At 50.3% G+C, this 18,215-nt stretch overlaps 1 protein-coding gene across 5 annotated transcripts in view; it reads right to left on the bottom strand.

Annotated features, from left to right (window-relative positions):
* Nucleotides 1-18,215, bottom strand: part of LOC138164954 (single-stranded DNA-binding protein 3) — a 153,323-nt gene that overhangs the window by 21,333 nt on the left and 113,775 nt on the right. The gene's annotated exons all lie outside the window — the stretch shown is intronic.

Raw genomic sequence — 18,215 nt, 5'->3', positions numbered from 1 at the left:
GAGACTCAGGAGACAGAGGGAGGAGAGACAGACAAGAGACACGTGGTCCGAACCAGACTGGTCCCCTCACTTACAGAACTGGACCTGCTTTTTAGGGGGTGGGGGTGGTCCTGATTTCCACCCCCTAGTCCTCAAGCTGGGTCGCTTTCCCCCAAAAGATCAGCTCCCCATGCTCCCCCCAAACATTCACCCTAATGAATTAGGGGGCCCTCCTTTAAATCAGCACCAACCTCTCCAAGATGAACTACCCATGGAAGCCACCAAGGGCCCATCTTTACCCATTATACTCACTCTATACAGAGGCCGAGAAGCACCTGGATTTCCCCACAGGGCTTTTTCCTCTCCCTTTCCTTTTTCCCTGCTTCGCCCTTAGTTCTGGCCCCATTTCCTGACTAAAGAGTCGCAGGCCCTGACGCAGTGTTTTGGGGTGGCCAAGGGAGGTGGGCACACTGAGCTCAGAGGCCAAGCCCCAGCTCGGGTCTGTTTGGCACAAGCCCCATGGAGGCTGCCATCTCTTCAGATGGCCCCAGAAGGGTCTCAGCTCCCCAAGCCAAGTCAGGGGACTTTGTTATTTAAAGACTGGGTGGGTGGTGAGTGTTAGTAAACAGTCACTAAGCACTAAAAAATACACAGGAAGGCAAAAGACAGTCCTGGCTCTGGGAGCTCTGGGGGGGTGGGAGGGGTGAGAAGACAACATGCAAGCCACTACATCTAACCAAGATCTAGGCTGGAAGAATGGCTGATAAACTACAGGACTGACAGAGGGAAGGCACCAGCATAAAAGCAGGGAATGAAAGGCAGAGGGAGAGAGAACTGTAGAGGTCATCTAGTCTGGTCTGCTCATTTTACAGATAAGGAAACTGAGACACAGACAGGAGACATCATTCATCCCAGGCCACAGTGATAGCACAGCCAGGATTCAAACCCAGGTCCTCTGGCTCTGGCTACTATTCATTCCATGGTTTGAGGTTGGCAAAGCAACTTTATCCTCACAAAAATCCTGGGAGGCAATTCTCACCCCCATTTTATAGGGGAGAAAACTGAGGCAGTCAGATGCTGTGACTTACCCAGGGTCTCATAGCTGGCAAGGGCCTGATAGAGGATTCGAACTCATGACGCCTTCTGAACTCCACATGTGACCCAACCCAGCTGCTTTGTACAAAAGGGCAGAGGTACTGAGGGCACTTCTAAGGGATAAGAGGCTATCATTCTGTGAACTCGCGGGTCACCCTCCTACTGCCATAGCACAGGGACCTCCTTTGGCGCAATGTGAAAATGGAATCTTCATAACTAGAGTCCTGAGTCAGAAGGGGCCACCCCTCTTGATAGAGAGGTGGCTGGGAAATGATTAAACAGCAGACAGGATCGGAACCCAGGACCAGCACCTTTGGTTTTATACCAGCAACAAGGCACCAGATGCCAGATGAACAAGGATCCAAGTCTTTAGAAAGTGGAAGGTCAGAACCGGAAGAGATGCCCAAGCAGCAACTGTGGGGAGTCAGAAGGACCCGAGAGGCCTGTCTGTCCAAGTGCCCCCGATACAGCAGGAACGAGGAGTGAAGACGGAAAGGGTTGATGAGGAAGTGACAAGGCACTGCCAGACCTAGAACCCAGCAGGGGCAAGGGGGCGGGCTGGGGCGGGAGCCAAGGCGCAGGCCTACTCCCCCAGAGAGCGCACGCATGCACCCGGCCTTCCCTCACTCCCGTCGGAGACGAGCCTCAGAGCAGATGTTCCCCTACCTGCCATGTTACTAATTTCAACAAGTGTGCGCCTTTCTAGCGGCTGCCAGCACGGTTTGTTACCATGAGCAATTTTCTTAATTAACAGACATTAATTAGCCATTTAGCAATTTTGCAAGCATTTGTTTAGCAGCTTTCGTAAACACGAACACCACTGAGATAATGGCACTGATTAGAGGGTCCCCTAATTAACAGTACAGGGAAGGAAAATTGAAATCACATAAATTAGAAAGGGAGGGAAAGTTAATGAAGGCAGGACATATTTGCACCTGCAAGTCTTTTGTACAGCGGAAACTTGGGTGTGATGTAAACAAGATCATTTAAAACCAACCCAAAAGAAGAAAAAAGAGTGCCAGGGAGGCAGGGAAGGTTTCCGGTGAGGTCCAGCAACAATGATTAAAAGCCAGGGAAAGCGGCGTCTGGCCCATCCAGCAAGTTTTGTCCTGGGCCTCCCAACACCTCAGCCGAACCGCGATCAGCAGCGGTGTGCTGCCAACTGCGAGGGTGATTGTGGCCAGCCCAAAGGGTGACCAGCACGGCCCTGCGGGGGACTGTGGCCAGATCAGGGGGAGACCAGCCAAGCCCTGGCTCTGAACTGTTAGAAGAGCTTTTCCACTCTGAGGGGGCAGAAGCATCTGCATCAAACTGATAAATGCTCATTGAATGGACCTTGTTGGAGGTCGGGGTCCCCAGAAGGTGCCCCTCCAGCCAGCCTTCTCCCTCTGATGGCCTCTGATGACTCCCCACATTTTTCTACAACACTGGCCAGGAAGTCAAGATTTCTCAACCAATCCCTTGGGATTTGGAAGGGAGTAGAATAGAGACTATGAGGACAGGGACTGTTTAAAACATAAGCTCACAGGAACCTCAGGGGTTCAATGCCATCACTGGACAGATAAAGAGACAGACCCAGGGAGGTTGAGTGACTTGTCCAAGGTGACGCAGTATCCCACTGCCATCTTTGGGTCTTTAATAAATGCTTATGGGATTGGATCACACCACCTAGGATGGGAAGCCCCAAGAGACTCCCAGGCAGAGTGTGTGAGCTCTAGCCTGTCACTGAATATTTGCAAGGGCTGAGAGCTCAATGCGGATGACCACAGGCCTTCCTGCTGCTGGACAGCTCCTCACAGGGACACCTCGGAGGCAGGGGAACCCAAGGATGAGGAAAGGAGGGTCCAGGGAGGTTAAGGATCTGCCCGAGCTCACAGACAGGGAAGTAAGTCGTGGAACTGGAATCCAAACTCAGGTCTTCTGACTCTAGTCAGAGATCTTTTACTGAACCAAGCTGTTTCCCTTTGACAAGATCTTTCTAAGTTCTGTTCAGCTAGAAGGTTCATTAGCCTCCTTTATGACGTGTGTCTCTGTGTGTATGTGTGTGTGTCCGTCTGGGATCATTTCCACCCTACCTGCTGCACAAGCCTGGCAGGAGGTCAAGCCTGAAAGGCTGTGCAAATGTATTATTCTACTCAGTAATAAAATCGAGGCTCCCTTGCAGCCAAACCTTTGCCATTCTCAGCTTCCTCATGACATTCTGTACTTGGAGGCCCCTTCTGGCTGTGACCGGCTGTGTCCCCAGAGTTCTAAGGGAGCCTATCAGTCAAGCATTCCAATTCTGGGAATCACAGAATCATAGATTTGGAGCTGCGAGGGTTCTTAAATGTCCTCATTTAACAGATTATGAAACTGAGGCAAGGTTACACTGGTATGTAGGAGAATTAGGATTTGAACCCAGGTCCTTGGACCCCAACCCCGTGTTTTAATTCACTCCAACATTAGTAAGGTGAGGACCATGATAGAATCACAGACCATCCTTCAGAGGATTTCTGGAACAACAATCCTCTTCTTTCAGTCTGGGACACACCAAGAGCCAGGGGACCCACCTTCCGCCTGCCCACTCTCCCCAGGTGGCTGGCTGCTGTTTAATGACTGGAGCTGTGATCCAATCAGTGTTTGCCCCCAGTAGGGGGGTGGGGGCGGCAATGGATCAGCCCAAGGAGCCTACTGGCTGGCAGGGCAGAGGGGCCCTCCTGAGCTGCCCTGGCCAGCCTCTTGCCTTCCTTTTCTCCCAATCTGTTTCTTTTCCTCCCTTCCTCAATGGCCAATCACAAGCCCAACCTGTCCTCCACAGGACATCCTGGACATCCCTTCAAAACCAGGAGGGCAGCCAGATCTCTTCTTTCCTCCAGGTTAAATATCCTCAATCCTGAGTTCAACTCCTCCCTTGGAGTCTTTACTGCCCGTGGGATCTCAGGCAAGTCACTTAACCTCTCTGTGCCTCAGTGTCCTGATGACATCTGACTGAGCATAACGACAACACCTATTTCACAAGATTGCTGTGAGAACTGGTACTTTGTAAACTTTAAAGCCTGACACAAATATCATTGTTGTTAGATTTCCCATCGAGGCTAGACTGCCCTCCTCTGGAAACTCTCCAGCTTACCAATGTTCTTGTTAAATCACATCACTGACAAGGGAACACAGGACCCTAGATGGGCAAAGGAGGCCAGCAGGACTCTGCTTCATCCTGGAGGCCCTCAAGGTGGCCTGAGATCCCATGAGTATTTGCGCCCCCCCCCCCCCTTGCTTACAGTGAGCTTGTGGTCCACTAAAATCCCCAGGATCTTTGGATGACCTGCTGTCTAGCCATGCCTCCCTCCATCTTGTACCTGGTTATCCCTTCCTAGCCTTAGGTCACCTGCTAATTTAATAAGCATGCTACTCTGTCTCCAGCCAGTGATAAAAGCCACAGGTAACACAGGGTGAGTCTAGATCCCTGGGACACTCCCCTGGAGACCCTCCTGCCCAGTTACCATTGGACAATGAACGATTCCTATTGTTTCCAGGAATAAATAGAAAATCTTCTATTTGGCATTCAAATGCTTTTAGCCTTCTCGATGTGTGATTCTTCTCCAAAAGAGACATGTAGGTCTACTGCCTGATCCTCCCCCGACCTTCCATCACCTCCCACCTCCATGCCTCTGAACCGACTGGTCCCCCTCACCTAGAAGGCTTTCCTTTCCAAGCTGGGCCTCTCAGAAGTCCTGGCTTCTGTCCAGCCGTCCCAGGAGGCCTTTCCTGCTTTCCCTCAATTACTAACACCACCTCCTCCTCTCCCTTAACTTCCCAGCTACTTAGTATCTATCTTGTATGTTCTGATGTATAAAGCTCCATGAGGGCAGAGCCTGGTTTTGCTTCTTCTTTGAACCTCCAGCTCTTCACACAGGGACCGTTCCTAATAATAACAGTAATAAAATAATAACAACAAAAGCAAATTGCTTTTGTATAGTTAGTTTTGAGTTACAAAGCACTTTACGTGTTACTGTATTTGACAAAGTATGGGTTGTTACTATAGAGAAGGAAGAATAAAACGGTGACTTTACAGATGAGGAAACTGAGGCTAAGAGAGGCTAACTGACCGGCGCAAGGTCAGTCGTATAGCTAAGTAAAGGTCTGGGGCCTTCCTGACTCCAAGTCCAGGGTACTAACCATCTGGCTTCAAGGCCAGTGGATTACCAAGCACTTTAAGAATACAGAATGTGAGAACTAGAAGGAAAGTCACAAGAGGGTAAAGAGAGGCCCAGAATGAGGTAAGGACTGAGCTGGGCTTGGACCCGGAGCCCAGGTCTCTTCGTTCCAAGCCCAAACACTGGCCTTCGTAGCCAAAACGAGGAATTAAACCTGACTCTTCTTTTGTCTTACTGAGGGAGCTGGTGAATTTGTCAAAGAGAGATCTCCCCGTCTTAGGAGGTATCCGGGCAAGGGTGGGCTTACAGATGCAGCTGCTGTAGAGACAACTCTGCTCTAGTAGGGCAGCATGGACAAGATGGCCCCTGGGTCCCTTCCAGTCACAGCTACTAAGCGCTTGTTGGGTGAATGGCACAGAATCAGAGAGACCAAGACCAGCACTCATGACCACCCATCTGTACCTTTCCTATCCCCCACCAAGTTACAAATTCAAATAACTAGACGGTAATATCATCATACAACTTTATACTTACTTTTAAGGTTTTGCATACCTCCATTAACTTATTTGAACCTGATCACCTTGGGTAGTTAAGCAAGGCACTGGTTATTATGCCCATTTTATAGAGGAAGAAAACTGAGGTTAAGGTGTTTGGTTAAAAAAAAGAAAAGTGGGTACAAGCTAGGCTGCCTAGGCTTTAAAGGCCAAGCTGAGGGATTTGTATTTTATCTTAGGGGAAACAGGGAGCCACAGAAGGCTTTGTGGGGAGGGAGGAGGTGTGAAGGGAAGAGGGAGGAAGAGGGAGACACAGATTAACACTGTTGGCTTTCTGTGGTAGTACTATCACTTGGGCTGGAAAGGGAAGTAACCTGCCCAGGGTTAGTGCCCAGGATTGTTTCACTCTCACCTGAGCTTAGTAAGATTCTTGTTGATAGGGTGGATAGGTGGCGCAATGTATAGAACGCTGGGCCTAGAGTCAAAGACCTGAATTCAAATTCAGTCTTACCTACTTACACATACTAGCTACATGGCCCTGGCCAGGTCACTTAACCCCAACTGCCTCTAAAAGAACACTTCTTGTTGTTAACACTGATTGAGTTCTAAAGACACTGTCATTTGTCTGGCATTCAAGGCTCTCCACTAGAGATGACCCCTCTACACTCTCCCTCCCTAGTTTATTATTCTCTGCACAAGCCCTTGCTTCACTCATTGATAAGCTTGTACACTGAAGAACATTTTCTCTGACATCAAGAACGTGGATCCAAATTCTGGCATTGCTATTTACTATTTCCTATGACCTTCTCTCAGTTTCCTCATCTGTAAAATGAGGGGGAACCTAGACTGAGACCTGAGGGCTACCGATTTCAAGGCCAGCAAGTGCTCTGCCCTCGACCCTGCTCCTCTGCCTTGCTATACTGGGTTCATTAGAAAATATTCACCCTCCAGACATCTGGGAAGCAACAGCCAGGCTCCCCTGCAGAGGCCTTTGGATAGGGCTACCATGATTTATTTCCAGAAGCCTCCATCTAACCATCCCCCATGAGCGAGACTGTTTACCCTGGCGAGACAGCCCAGGATCAGATAACTAAACTGCAGGCTTTGAAGGCCCATTCCCATGTGGATGAATTTCCAACCAGCAAAGAGAAAGCAGGTGTTTCTCTCCTCTTCCCTCCTTCTCTTTTGCCCAGATGTGGCCTTGGAGATGAGATGGAGAAAGGAAGTGGGTCTGAAATGGGCCATGGGGAGGGATGGTGGACCTGGCCAACCTGGGCTTCCTGAGCAGAGGAGGCCTGCCCAGTACTTGCTGCCAAAGCCCCCCTTTCCACACCTGGAGTGGTCTGGCTCAGGAAGAAGAATGGACTGGCTAGAGAAGGCCAAGAATGGGGACAGGCAGTGCTGATGTCCTGCTTGGCCCCAGAGGGCAGACCCGGGAGTGGGTGGGCAGATTCTGTGATCTGGGGTATGTTTATGGCTCTTGGTAAGTGTTTAGCTGGAATCTACCCACCCAAAGGAACAAGGTCATTCATCCATTATAGCCTCTGGGTCCAGGGACTCCCAGCTTTGGAAGGATGAGTATGGAATTCACAGAATTCAGAAAACCAGGCATTCATTAGGATGGAAACAAGGAGGGACCATTCTGTCTGGGCTGTGGGACCTAGCAGGCCTCTGTCTGATATACACGGGAAGGGGAGCTAGATGCTAACAGCTCCTGTCATGGAGGGTTGGTTCCAAGACTGGAGGGCTGGAAAGGATCCCCAGGGCCAACCCATATGCCTTTGTCTTTTTATGGAGGAAATGAAGGCTCAGAGAGGAAGCCGCTGAGGGCCAGGACTGGAACCCTGATCTGACCCCCAATCCAGCATCCTTCCCTCCGCACCATGCAGGCCACACAAAGGCTGAAACACCGTTCTCCATTTCCCTGTGCCATGGGGAGAAGGGTCAAATTCATCAAAGTCTTAGACTTGGCAAAGACCCCAGCAGCTTGCTAAAATGGAAGCTTCTGATGGGCAGAGACTGTTTCAGTCCTGTCTGTCTCCTCAGCCCCTAGTACAGAGCTTAATAAAACTCTTACTGATAACACCGAGTTCTGAAGAAACTGGCATCTGTCTGGCATTCGAGGCTCCCCATTAGAGAGATGGTTTCTCTACCTTCTCCCTCCCTGGTTTACTCTCGGCACAGGCTGTGGGGCTCTGGGTAGAGCTGTGTAGGTAGCTGTATACAGTATACGACAGTAGGACTGGACAGGTTTGGGCCCTGCTCTCTGGGCAGGCCTCAGTGAAGGAGAAGGGCACATTTCATTTTCCTCATCTGTAAAACAGGAGGCTGGTTTAAACCATTTCAACCTCCGATAACCAATCATAGAACCCCCAATTCTGGAGCTAGAAGAGCTTTCTCTCAGGCCTTCTAGTCCAACCTCCAGCTGAACAAGAGTCCCCCCTCTACCCTTCCCCCAGTGAGGACTCCAGCAGCCAGGCCTGCTATCAAGCCTCAATCTGCCTCTCCCTGTGTTTACTTCTAGGGATGCACAGGTGCTGTAAGACGGATAAAACAGACTGACATCCAATTATCTATGCACGCTGAATCCCCAGCAGCTTTTCTCAATGGAGAGCCTGAGAGCAGCAGAACCCCTCCCTCATTTTACAGATGGGGAAAGGGAAGCTCAGAGAAGTCCCAGGGCAAAGGGGCAGAGCTGGCACCCTCAGAATCAAAGCATGGAAGGGACTTCAGGCCATCTGGAAAAATTGGTAGCTGACCTAGAGCCCCCACCAAGCGGCCTCCAGCCCCTGCCTGCCTTCTTAGCTTTCCTTAGGCCTCGGCTCCAATCTCACTTTCACCAGGAAGTCTTTCCCAGTCCTCCCCTTCACCGCTGGGGCCCTCCTTGTGAAATGAGCTCCCATTTACTCCTGCTGTGCACGCTGGAAAGCAGACACTAACCTCTGATCTCTACCTGACAGGTGGCGGGGGCAGTGGGCCTCTTCACAGCCAGGGAAGGCAGGGTCCTTCGGGCCAGGAACAAGCCTTGGGAAGCCCAGCCCTGAACAAAGTCTCATGTGAAGAGCTTGAGAGCTTTAAAGACCTGAGTTCCAATCCTATCTCTGAGGCCTATTCAACTCCTTGACCCAAACTGGTCATGATGATGCCCAAAGTCCTTTCCAGCTAGGACAGTCGATGCCTTACTTTAGAATCCAAGTCTTAGTCCTATGGGGGAGGACATGATCTTCTCCAAGCTCAGTCCCTTCCAGAGGGAAGGAAGAACTGACCCCTGGCTATATTTTTTTGGACAAAAGGTTTTTGGTTAAAAAAAAAAAAAAAGAATCAAAGGAAGGAAGAAATCTAGTCCAACTGAAGCAAAGGGTTAAAATTTCCATAGACTGTGGGAGGAATGAGGCCCCTCTATTCATCCTAATTCTGGCCACCTTTAAAAGACTCCATCCCACCTTCTCCCAGAACACGCCACCACACACACTCTCTCTGACATCTGTAAAGCTCTCACTAGCACATGGCTCCATGCACAGGACGTGCTCATTCCCTTCTTTTCTCCTGAGCTGAGATTTGAAAGCTGAAGTCAGGAGGAACACCACCACAGACATGGGGACCAGCCACGCAAGGGCCCAGGGGTCTTGCACACTGGCTAGACAGCAAAGCAAAATGTGGGAAATAAGGCTGGAAAGAGAGCTGGGAGCCAGCTTGGACTGCGAATTCAGGGCCGGTCCTCAGGACTGATCCTAGACGGGCTGTCAGAGAGTATCTCCTGAATGAGTGAGTGGAGCAGAGTCCAGGCAGAATCCTGTGTTGTCCCCCTCCCCTAATTTGTGGGGTCCTGTCTGTGGTCCTAATGGATCTCCTACAAGGCCACTTAACATCTCCCCTCCGGAAGAGTGACTGGATCGACACTGGAGACCCTCAAGTCAAGAGCCCTGGAGTGTCCTGTTTCAGAGGCACCTCCCGTGATCAGGGCTCTGGGATGTGAAGACACACCTAGCTGGGAAGCACATCTCTGGGCCTTGACATCCCAGGATGTGCGGGTGAACCCTGGCTCTGCTATTCTGATCCTAAGCAAGCCCCCTCTTCCCTATGGGCTCCCACTGTCCCTCACTAGGAGACCAGGGTCAAGGCTGGATTCCTGGCTGCTTCCTTCAAGACTGGATCCCAGAGCCAAACGGCAGGATTCCCCCCTCCCAAAAGCCCTTAGGGGAAGGCAAGGGAAGGGGGGAGGCTGGGAGAAAGAGAGCTTCAAAACAATTCATGCTAAACCCCTTCAACTGAATGTGAGTTTCCTAAAGGCAGGGCCTGTGTGTGGCCTTTCTCTGCATCCCCAGTGCCTGGGACATGGTAGGGGCCTACGAAATGTGTTAATAAATTTAGGCAGAAGAGAAGATTCCTGAGGTTCTAGAAGGGCAAGGAGGAACATGGAGCAAGGGGACAGTGCCCGGAGACTGGAGAAGGGAAGGTGGGGAGGGGGAGGGCAGCAGGGAGCTGCTTCTGGGCTGCTCAGGGCCAAACCACCACCGTCTCAGGCCCGGAGCTCGGGGCTGGCTGGGAGGGATGGAAAGGGAAGCCAGCACCTGGTGGCCCACCCTCACTCAGCACGGCTCAGCCATCCAAACCCACAGGGTGGCCGGGCTGGGGAGGAGCCAGCTCATAATGGGATGCCACTGGAAGTGTCTTCCCCTGCTCCTCCAATGCTTTCTTCAGGTAGCTGAAGGATATGCCTCCCCCCACACCTTGTTTTATAGAAGAAACCCAGCATGCCAGACACTCATGGAAAAGACAGCGTCTTTTTGCGCAGAGCCAGGCTGCTAGGGTTAGAACCCCCAGTGTTCCAGATGAGGAAACTGAGGCTCAGGAGAGCAAAGGGATTTATCTGCCCAGGGTCACACAGACAAGTGGGCGTGGAGGCCAGCTGTCTATGCACTGGGCCTCTGGACCTGGACCACAGCAGGTGCTGCCTAAACGTTAACTGAACAACCCAACTTCCTTTCACTAAAACGTCATTTTGAAGATGCCCCAGGTCTGAAGCTGGAAGGGAGAGGGACACACAGTCCTGGCCTTTTTTTTAAATAAGAGAGACATGGGGGATGGAGAACAGGCATCCGGTGCCAACACTCTAATCCCCCATGCAGGAGCAGAGGACTGAGGTTTCAGAGCAGTAGGGACCTGAGAGGGCACCTAACCCCTCATTTCACAAATAAGGAAGGCAACATAACTTGCCCCACATCACACAGATGTTAAGTGGCATGTCCAGGATGTGAATGCAGGTCTTGTACTGGAAGGGACCCCAGAGGCCAGCTAGGGGAATGCCTTTACTTTACATAAGGGCAAACTATAAGAAAGTAGCCACATGGCTTTCCACTACTTTCCAACACACCTCCTCTGACTCCAAACCTAGCCCTCCTTTGGACCCATGGCTTTCCCATCTCTTCCATACATGAAGCTGATCAGGGAACCCTGGGTCAGGGGAGGAAAGAAGGAAGGAGGGAGGAGGGGCGAGTGGCTAGAGCCCCTCAGCTGCCAGGCTTCCCGTGCCAAGGACTCTGTGCGTTAGGGGGCAGCATTGTCACAGTGATGGGCCCAGCCGGGAACTCTGTCAGGAAACATCCAGCCAGCCCTGCAGGCCCCCAGTGTGCTCAGCAACAGGCAGAGACTTCCTGGCCTTGTCTCCGCTCCTCATTCAAAAGCTACTCACTGGAGTTTGGAATTTTAGAGAAAGGCAGGAGAGGCCAAAGACATGCTTGTGCACACCCACACACATCTCCTTCCCCCAAACCCCACACGTGTGCACACACCTACCCCACCATGGACACACAGCCATGTTCATTCTCTCTCACCTGTTCCCCCCTTTAATGATCCCCCCCCAATAGTGACCTCCCCATCACTAGGTACTGAAGTCCTAACTTTTCAGAAGGGAGGGGGAAAGGAGAGGGACGTACCTCAGCTCCGCAGTCCCTTGGCTGGGAGCCTTTTGTCCAAGGCTGAGAACAGGTGAACAGGGGTCGATCGGCCACTGCGGGGGACAAAGATAAGGCTGGGGCCTTGTGACCTTTGCTAAGGATGGTTCAGAAGGGGAGAAAAGTCTCATTCTTTCTGAGTCTGAGACCCTTTCTTGAAGACTAAGCAAGGAGAAGATGGTGGGGACACGGAAAGGCAGCAGGCCCTTGGCCAATGTGGAGAGTCACAGAATCACCAAATGTCAGAGGAATCTAACACAATTTATAAGAGAGGAAACTGAGGCCAGCTGGCCAGGGGACGCCATATCCTGGCCTACGTGAAATTCTAGAGAGAGGAGGTGCTGGAACAGGCCGGGAGGGGCTCCACCACGCCCCCCCCCCAACCCCCCACTCTGGCACACAGCCCAGCAGTTGGAGAGCCCAGCCCACACCGTAATCCTTTCTCAGAGGGGGTGAACCCAACCGTCTGTCAGTCTTGGAGGAGGGGAGCCTGAGCTGGGCAGGGGGAGGGGCCGCAGAGGCTGGAGCAGCTGCTGCTCTCTCCAAGGATCCATGATCCCCAAGGGCAGTAAATCTCTATTTCCTGTCCTTGTGGGATAAGTTCTCTATATCTTATATAGTTTCACCTATATGCTATATGGAGCCTTAGAGTGGGACCCAAGACAGGGAAAGGGGGGGTGGGGGGAGGAGACAATGACAATGACAAATGGGGGAGAAGAAAGGAAGGGAAGAGAAAGGGAGAGGGAGGGGGAGAGACAGATAGACACATGGAGGAGAAGAGGAGAAAGGGAGAAGGGGAGAGACAGAGAGGAAAGAGAGAAACAGAGAGAGATGTATGGGGAAGAAGAGACACATATTTTGTGAGTGTGTGTGTGTTCAGCCCCCCAGGCAGCTCCTGCTCTGCTTTTCTGGGCCTCTACAGGGCCCTCCCCACCATCTACACCACCTCCATTCTATGCACACACATGAACGGGAGCTCCCTGGGGGCAGGCATGGTTTCCGGTTTTTGTCTCTGAATTCCCAACAGGGTGCCTGGTACATTCCAAGTGCTGAATAAATCGTAAGATCATAGACTAGACCTCCCATCCATACTGATCATTTTAGAAGGGAGGAAACTGAGGCCCACAGATGCTGGCCCAATGGCTCAGGACTACCCAGGTACTTGGCGGCAGAGCTGGGGGCTAGCTCCAGGGCTCCTGCCCACCCACCCACACATCCTTCTTTCTTCCGTAAACCTCCTGCACCTGAAAAGGCTAGCTGGTCAGAGCCCAGGTGAGTTCTTAGGCCTCAGCTCTCTCCCCTGTAAAAGGAAGGGGCTTGAGTCCATGACCTTTGCAGTCTTGATCCCCTGACTCTTAGGTCACTGTCCTTTGCTGCTCACAATATTTCACCATAACACTTGTAGCAGACAACCTCCCTTCCTACTTGATGGGAAAGATGAGACATTTGGCCTGTGAGGCTCCTCCTCTACTCCCCCAAACACCCCCCTCCATCCACATGCCCCTTTCCTTCCCTAGGGCTAATTCTTCTCTCTGTCCATGATCCCATTGCTCTCCTGTCTCTTTCAGAGCCTTACTGTGGCTAATCCGTCCCTCTTTCCGGCTGTCTCTCTCAAGCATACAGCTCCTTTCCACAGGCCTGGAAAGACTTTTCCATCATGCCTGGTCCTTGTTACCATTTCCTTTGTCCTTATTACCCACCCTGCTCCTGGCCCATCCCTTTCCCCCTTCTGACTGCTAAATCCTTGGAGATGTTCCTTAAAACTTAAGCTTCTTCTACTTTCTTAGAACCTAAAATCTCTCGTAGCCTGGTTTCCACTCTTCCCAAACAGAGGTCAACAATGCCCCACTTGTCCTCCCACACCTCTGCTGCTCAACAGTTACCCCTGCCTCCTTCCAGAGTCTCTCTTCTTCATGCCAATACATCTTATCCTAGGTCCCCAGCCCCCTCCAAGGGCGCCACTGTTGTGACGGATTCTACAAAGCCCCGTCTGGACAGCTCCAACCCCAAGACAGATGTCGGCTCAAGTGTGTGCTCTCAAGCCCTGACTTCTCTCTGAGCTCTAGAACCACCTCTACAGCTGCCCTCTCTATGTGGATGCTCCTCCTGGCACTGCAACTTCAACCCATCTAAAACTGAGTCCACTCATCAGCTTCCCTTCTTCCTGACTCCTGTCCATGGTACCACCATTCTCCAATACCTTGCTCTATCCTGAACTCATTCTAAAGGTATTTTACACCACGCCCGTCATGTCTGCTATGTGCCAGGTAACAGGAACTCTGGTGTCCTGCTAAACACAGCACGGAATCTCAATACTCCCACTCCCGTCCTCACCTGGGACTCTAAGAAGCCTTGGTCGGCTCAGATTCCCCCCCCCATGAGAAGTCCCCGCCCTGCACACATGGTATTCCTTAGTAGAACAAGCACCTTGGAGGTCAGGACCTGTTGTCTCTACATTTACAGCACTTTGTGGGATGCCAGCACACTGTAGGCACTAATGAACAGCCCATGTGATCTGCCTGCCGTCTACCTCCTCCACCCACAGGCCTTCTCCTTCCCTCTCCCATCCCTGGTCTTAGGGTTGTCCTTCCCAATCATCCCTCGGCTGTCTTCATCTTTATTCCCCTTCCTCACTGTCTTCTTATTCTTCTCATCTCTTCCTCTCCATGCTGGCTTCCAACTGCCAGGAATGGGGGTGGGTGGCACATGGGGGCCTGCTGTTGTCCTTTGTCTGTGTTTGCCTCCCCTGTCCTACCAGTCCCAAGAAGGGAATGGGGAAGGGAATGGTCTTTGACGGTTAGATTTCTACTGTCGAAATCTGATGTGAGAAGGGAAAGGAGGCTCTAGCTTGAGCATGGTATGGAAGAAGGGGTGGGGACTAGAAAACATCTGGAAACCTTGATGGGGAAGATCCTGGGACAGGGAGCCTGAAATGGATTCAGAGTCCAAAGGGAGGGCCAGCGTCTGTGTGCCCTGGGGGCAGGGGCTGGAGTTCAGCCACCCACCTCCCCTAACACCTTTCGCTGAGACAAGTCCAGCCCAACAAAAGCCAACCACTGGAACTAGTCCAGAACTGAGGTGATGTCCACAGGGCCATCTCTGCTATCCTTTCACCACTTGTCCCCCAATGTCAAAGGCCCTGTTTAAAAAACTATGAAATATAAAAGACTAGAAGCAAAGAACAAAGAATAGAGACATTAGAATGTGGAAATGAGGAAGGGTCACCGAAAAGAGCCAACCTCACAAGTCAGAGAGGACCCAGATTCTAATCCTGCTTCGGCCATTTACTATCTAGAGACATTCATTTTTTAAAGTGACCGAGCTTCACTGGATTGGGCTCCAAGGCCTCTTTAGCTATAAGTCAATTATCCTAAGAGTACAGAACAGGGGATGTCAGAGCTGGGAGGGACTTTCCCCCATGGATATGTGGGTGCATACAAAGAAACTAAAAACAGCCTTCACTCATAAAGAGGTGGGTTCCAGTCTAGAATCTTATGATTTATAGCTATGCATTTTTGAGAAAATCTAAGCCCCTCTTTGAGCCTCTGTTTCCTCATCTGTAAATTGTGGAGAACAATAAAAGCAGGGACATTTCACAAAGCTGTCATGAGGGGCAAAAGGGTTTGAAACCATTTTTAACCACAGCCAAGAATTAGAGAATTATAAAATGTGAAGATTGTAAGGGACCATGGTGGGTGACCATTTAGTCTACCGGAATGTCCACTATATTTAAAGCAGTCATGCACCTTTTGCCTCTGTTCCTGACTGCTGCAGTGAGGTTAGACAAATAACATAGCTTTTTAGGATCTCAAGGTCTCTCTCTGCAAAGTGAAGGAGTGAAATACAGCAGGTGTGAGCAGGCAGCAACCTCTTACACAGGAGGTTTGAAAAAGCATTTATTAAGCACTTACTATATGCCAAATGCCATGCCAATCACAGGAAACATAAACAAGCTAGACACGAAGGAGGGTTGGTCAGTATGGGTTACATTTGAAAATGCTGGAAAAAGCTGCTTGCAAGGAGGAGTGTTTCATTAATTTGCTTTGGACCCTCAGTACCCAGTATTATAGCAGGTGCTTAATAAATGCTTGCTGACTGATCAATGAGATTGTGGATTCATTTGTTTACCTCTAAGGGCTTTTACTGCTCGAAACTTTATGGTCCACATACTTCCATGACTTCTGTCCTTCATGTTACAAGGAGCAAAATATTCTGTAAATTTTCCAGGGCTTCAAGATTCTGAACTATGATTGTGATCATTATTTTAGTAAATGACACACCCCAAGAGAGGGGATGATGTTTCTAAGGGGAGTCTTCAGCTTTGCCCAAGAAGGTTCTTGGCACTGTCCGAGTGCTCCTAGGGCTAGGGGTTAGACAAGAGGAATGATGGGGTGCTGGGGACTGCTCTGACCTTCCCTAAGGGACCTCCCGAAAGCCACAGAGCCTCAGCTGGTGACAGGTCAGAGGGGCCCCTGCTCCATCCACAGCTCACGGCTGGGGGGAAGGATGTGGATGGAGCCTGCACCCAGCTAAGAATGGTGTAAAGCCCCTGGGAGAGAATGTCACCAGAGCCAAGGAGGGGGAGAGTGGGAATTGTCAGCAGCAGATAAAAGTCCAGATAGCATCTCTGCTTCCGTTTCAACTCTCAGAAGCGCTCACTAAAAGATGAGCTTGTTTTAGGGTGAACAGCCAAGATCTAATATGCCTATTATGACATGGACACCTTCAGGAAATGGCCTTGTCAACCTCCATTTGACAACAGACAATGGCCTTTCCCTTCCCGGCCCCAAGGGGACTCCAGCCTCAGACAGGCGCCTCATGTAATAACTCAAAAAGACAAACTGATTGGTCATCAGAAGACCCTGATTTGAGCCTCTCTGGAGTATTATGTATATGACACTGGGAAAGCCCCTCCATCCCTATCAGCCTCAGTTGCCTCATTTGCAAAATGAGTCCCATCTCCTATACGGAGTTGTTCTTACCTCCTGCAAAGACCGTGACATGACTAGGCCTTTCTGTTTCCCTCTTTCAGGATGTAAGCTCCTTGAGGGCAAGGGCCATCTCATTTTTGTTACTGTATCCTCAGTGCCTAACACAGGGAAAAAATGCTGGTATTGACTACACACCCAACATCTGTCCAGTTGGATTCCTTAAAGTAGCATAGCAGAAAGAGCATTGGGTTCAAGTCTCAACCAGTTCTTCTGCTTGTGTGATCTTGGAAAAATCACTTCAGTTAGTCAAGAAGCATTTAATAAGTACCTACTCTGGCATTGTGCTAAGTACTGAAGATACAAAAAGAGGCAAAAGCCAGTCTCTGCCCTCAAGGAACTTACAATTAAATGGCAAACAAATATGTACAAATGAGCAGTATACAGGATGAATAGTAAATAATTAACAGGAGTTAATTAACAGGATAAATAGGAAATAATTAACAGAGACACTGGAATAAAGAGGGGTTGGGGAAGGCTTCTTGTAAAAGGTGGGAGTTAAAGGAAGCCAAGGAAGGCACTAGGTGGTGATGACGAGGGAGAACATTTCAAGCATGGGGAACAGACTAAGAAAATGCCCAGAATCAAGAGATGGAATGTCATTTTTTTGTGTCAACGGATCAGAGTACACATGAGTTTATGTGTCTAAGAATGGACGGAGATGGGGAGAACCATGTAATGAAGGGCTCTGCGTACCAGAAGATATCTTTGCTGTTGGTGGGTAAGAGGGAGCCAAAGTTTGCTGAGTAGGGGCGGGGTGACATGGTGAGCTCTGGGCTTTAGGGAAATCACTTTGACAGCTGAGTAGAGGATTGACTGGAGTGGAGAGAAGCTCAAGGCAGGGAAACCCACCAGTGGCTATTGCAGTAACTGAGGTGTGAGATGCTGAGGGCCTGCCCCAGGGTGGGGGCAGAGTAAGAGGAGAGGTGAAGAATTGGAGAGATGTATAACAGAGGTGAAATTGAGGAGAAAGTACAGAGGTGAAACTGGTAGGAGATGTTGCAGAGGTGAAATCTATGAGAAATGCTGCAGAGATGATATTGAGGAGAGATGCTCCAGAGGTGAAACAGGCAAGAGTTGCTGCAGAGGTGAAACTGATGAGAGAGATTGCACGGGTGAAACTGACAAGAGATGTTGCACAGGTGAAATCGACAAGCCTTGACAACAGCTTGGAAACAGGGAGTGAGAGACTGTTTAAGAGTCCAGGGTGACTCTTAGGTTGGGAACCTGAGGGACTAGGGGGTGGTGCTACTCTCTACAGTAATGGGAAAGTTTGGAAGTGGGGAGGGTCTGGAGTAAAGCTTTGGACATGTTGATTTTAAGATCTCTGCTGGACACAAAGTTCAAGATGTCACCACTCCAGGAGTCTATTTTCTCCTTTGGGTTGGGACAAGGTGGCCTCTGAAGTTCCTCTACCCTATCCCCAATCCCAATCTTTAGTTAGGGATTCCTAATCTGGGGTCAGGTTTCAAAAAGATCTTTTAACAACTGTATTTCAATATAACTGGTTTCCTTTATACTCCTACATATTTTATTTTATGCATTTAAAAGCATAGTTCTGAAAAGTGGGCC

This window comes from Petaurus breviceps, unplaced genomic scaffold (genome assembly GCF_028583685.1).
Source record: "Petaurus breviceps papuanus isolate PSGF00001 unplaced genomic scaffold, PetGlider_PUasm1.0 207, whole genome shotgun sequence".
In the NCBI taxonomy this organism is placed as follows: Eukaryota; Metazoa; Chordata; class Mammalia; order Diprotodontia; family Petauridae; genus Petaurus; species Petaurus breviceps.
Note: the sequence above shows the minus strand (reverse complement) of the source record. Positions and strands in the feature narration are given on the sequence as shown.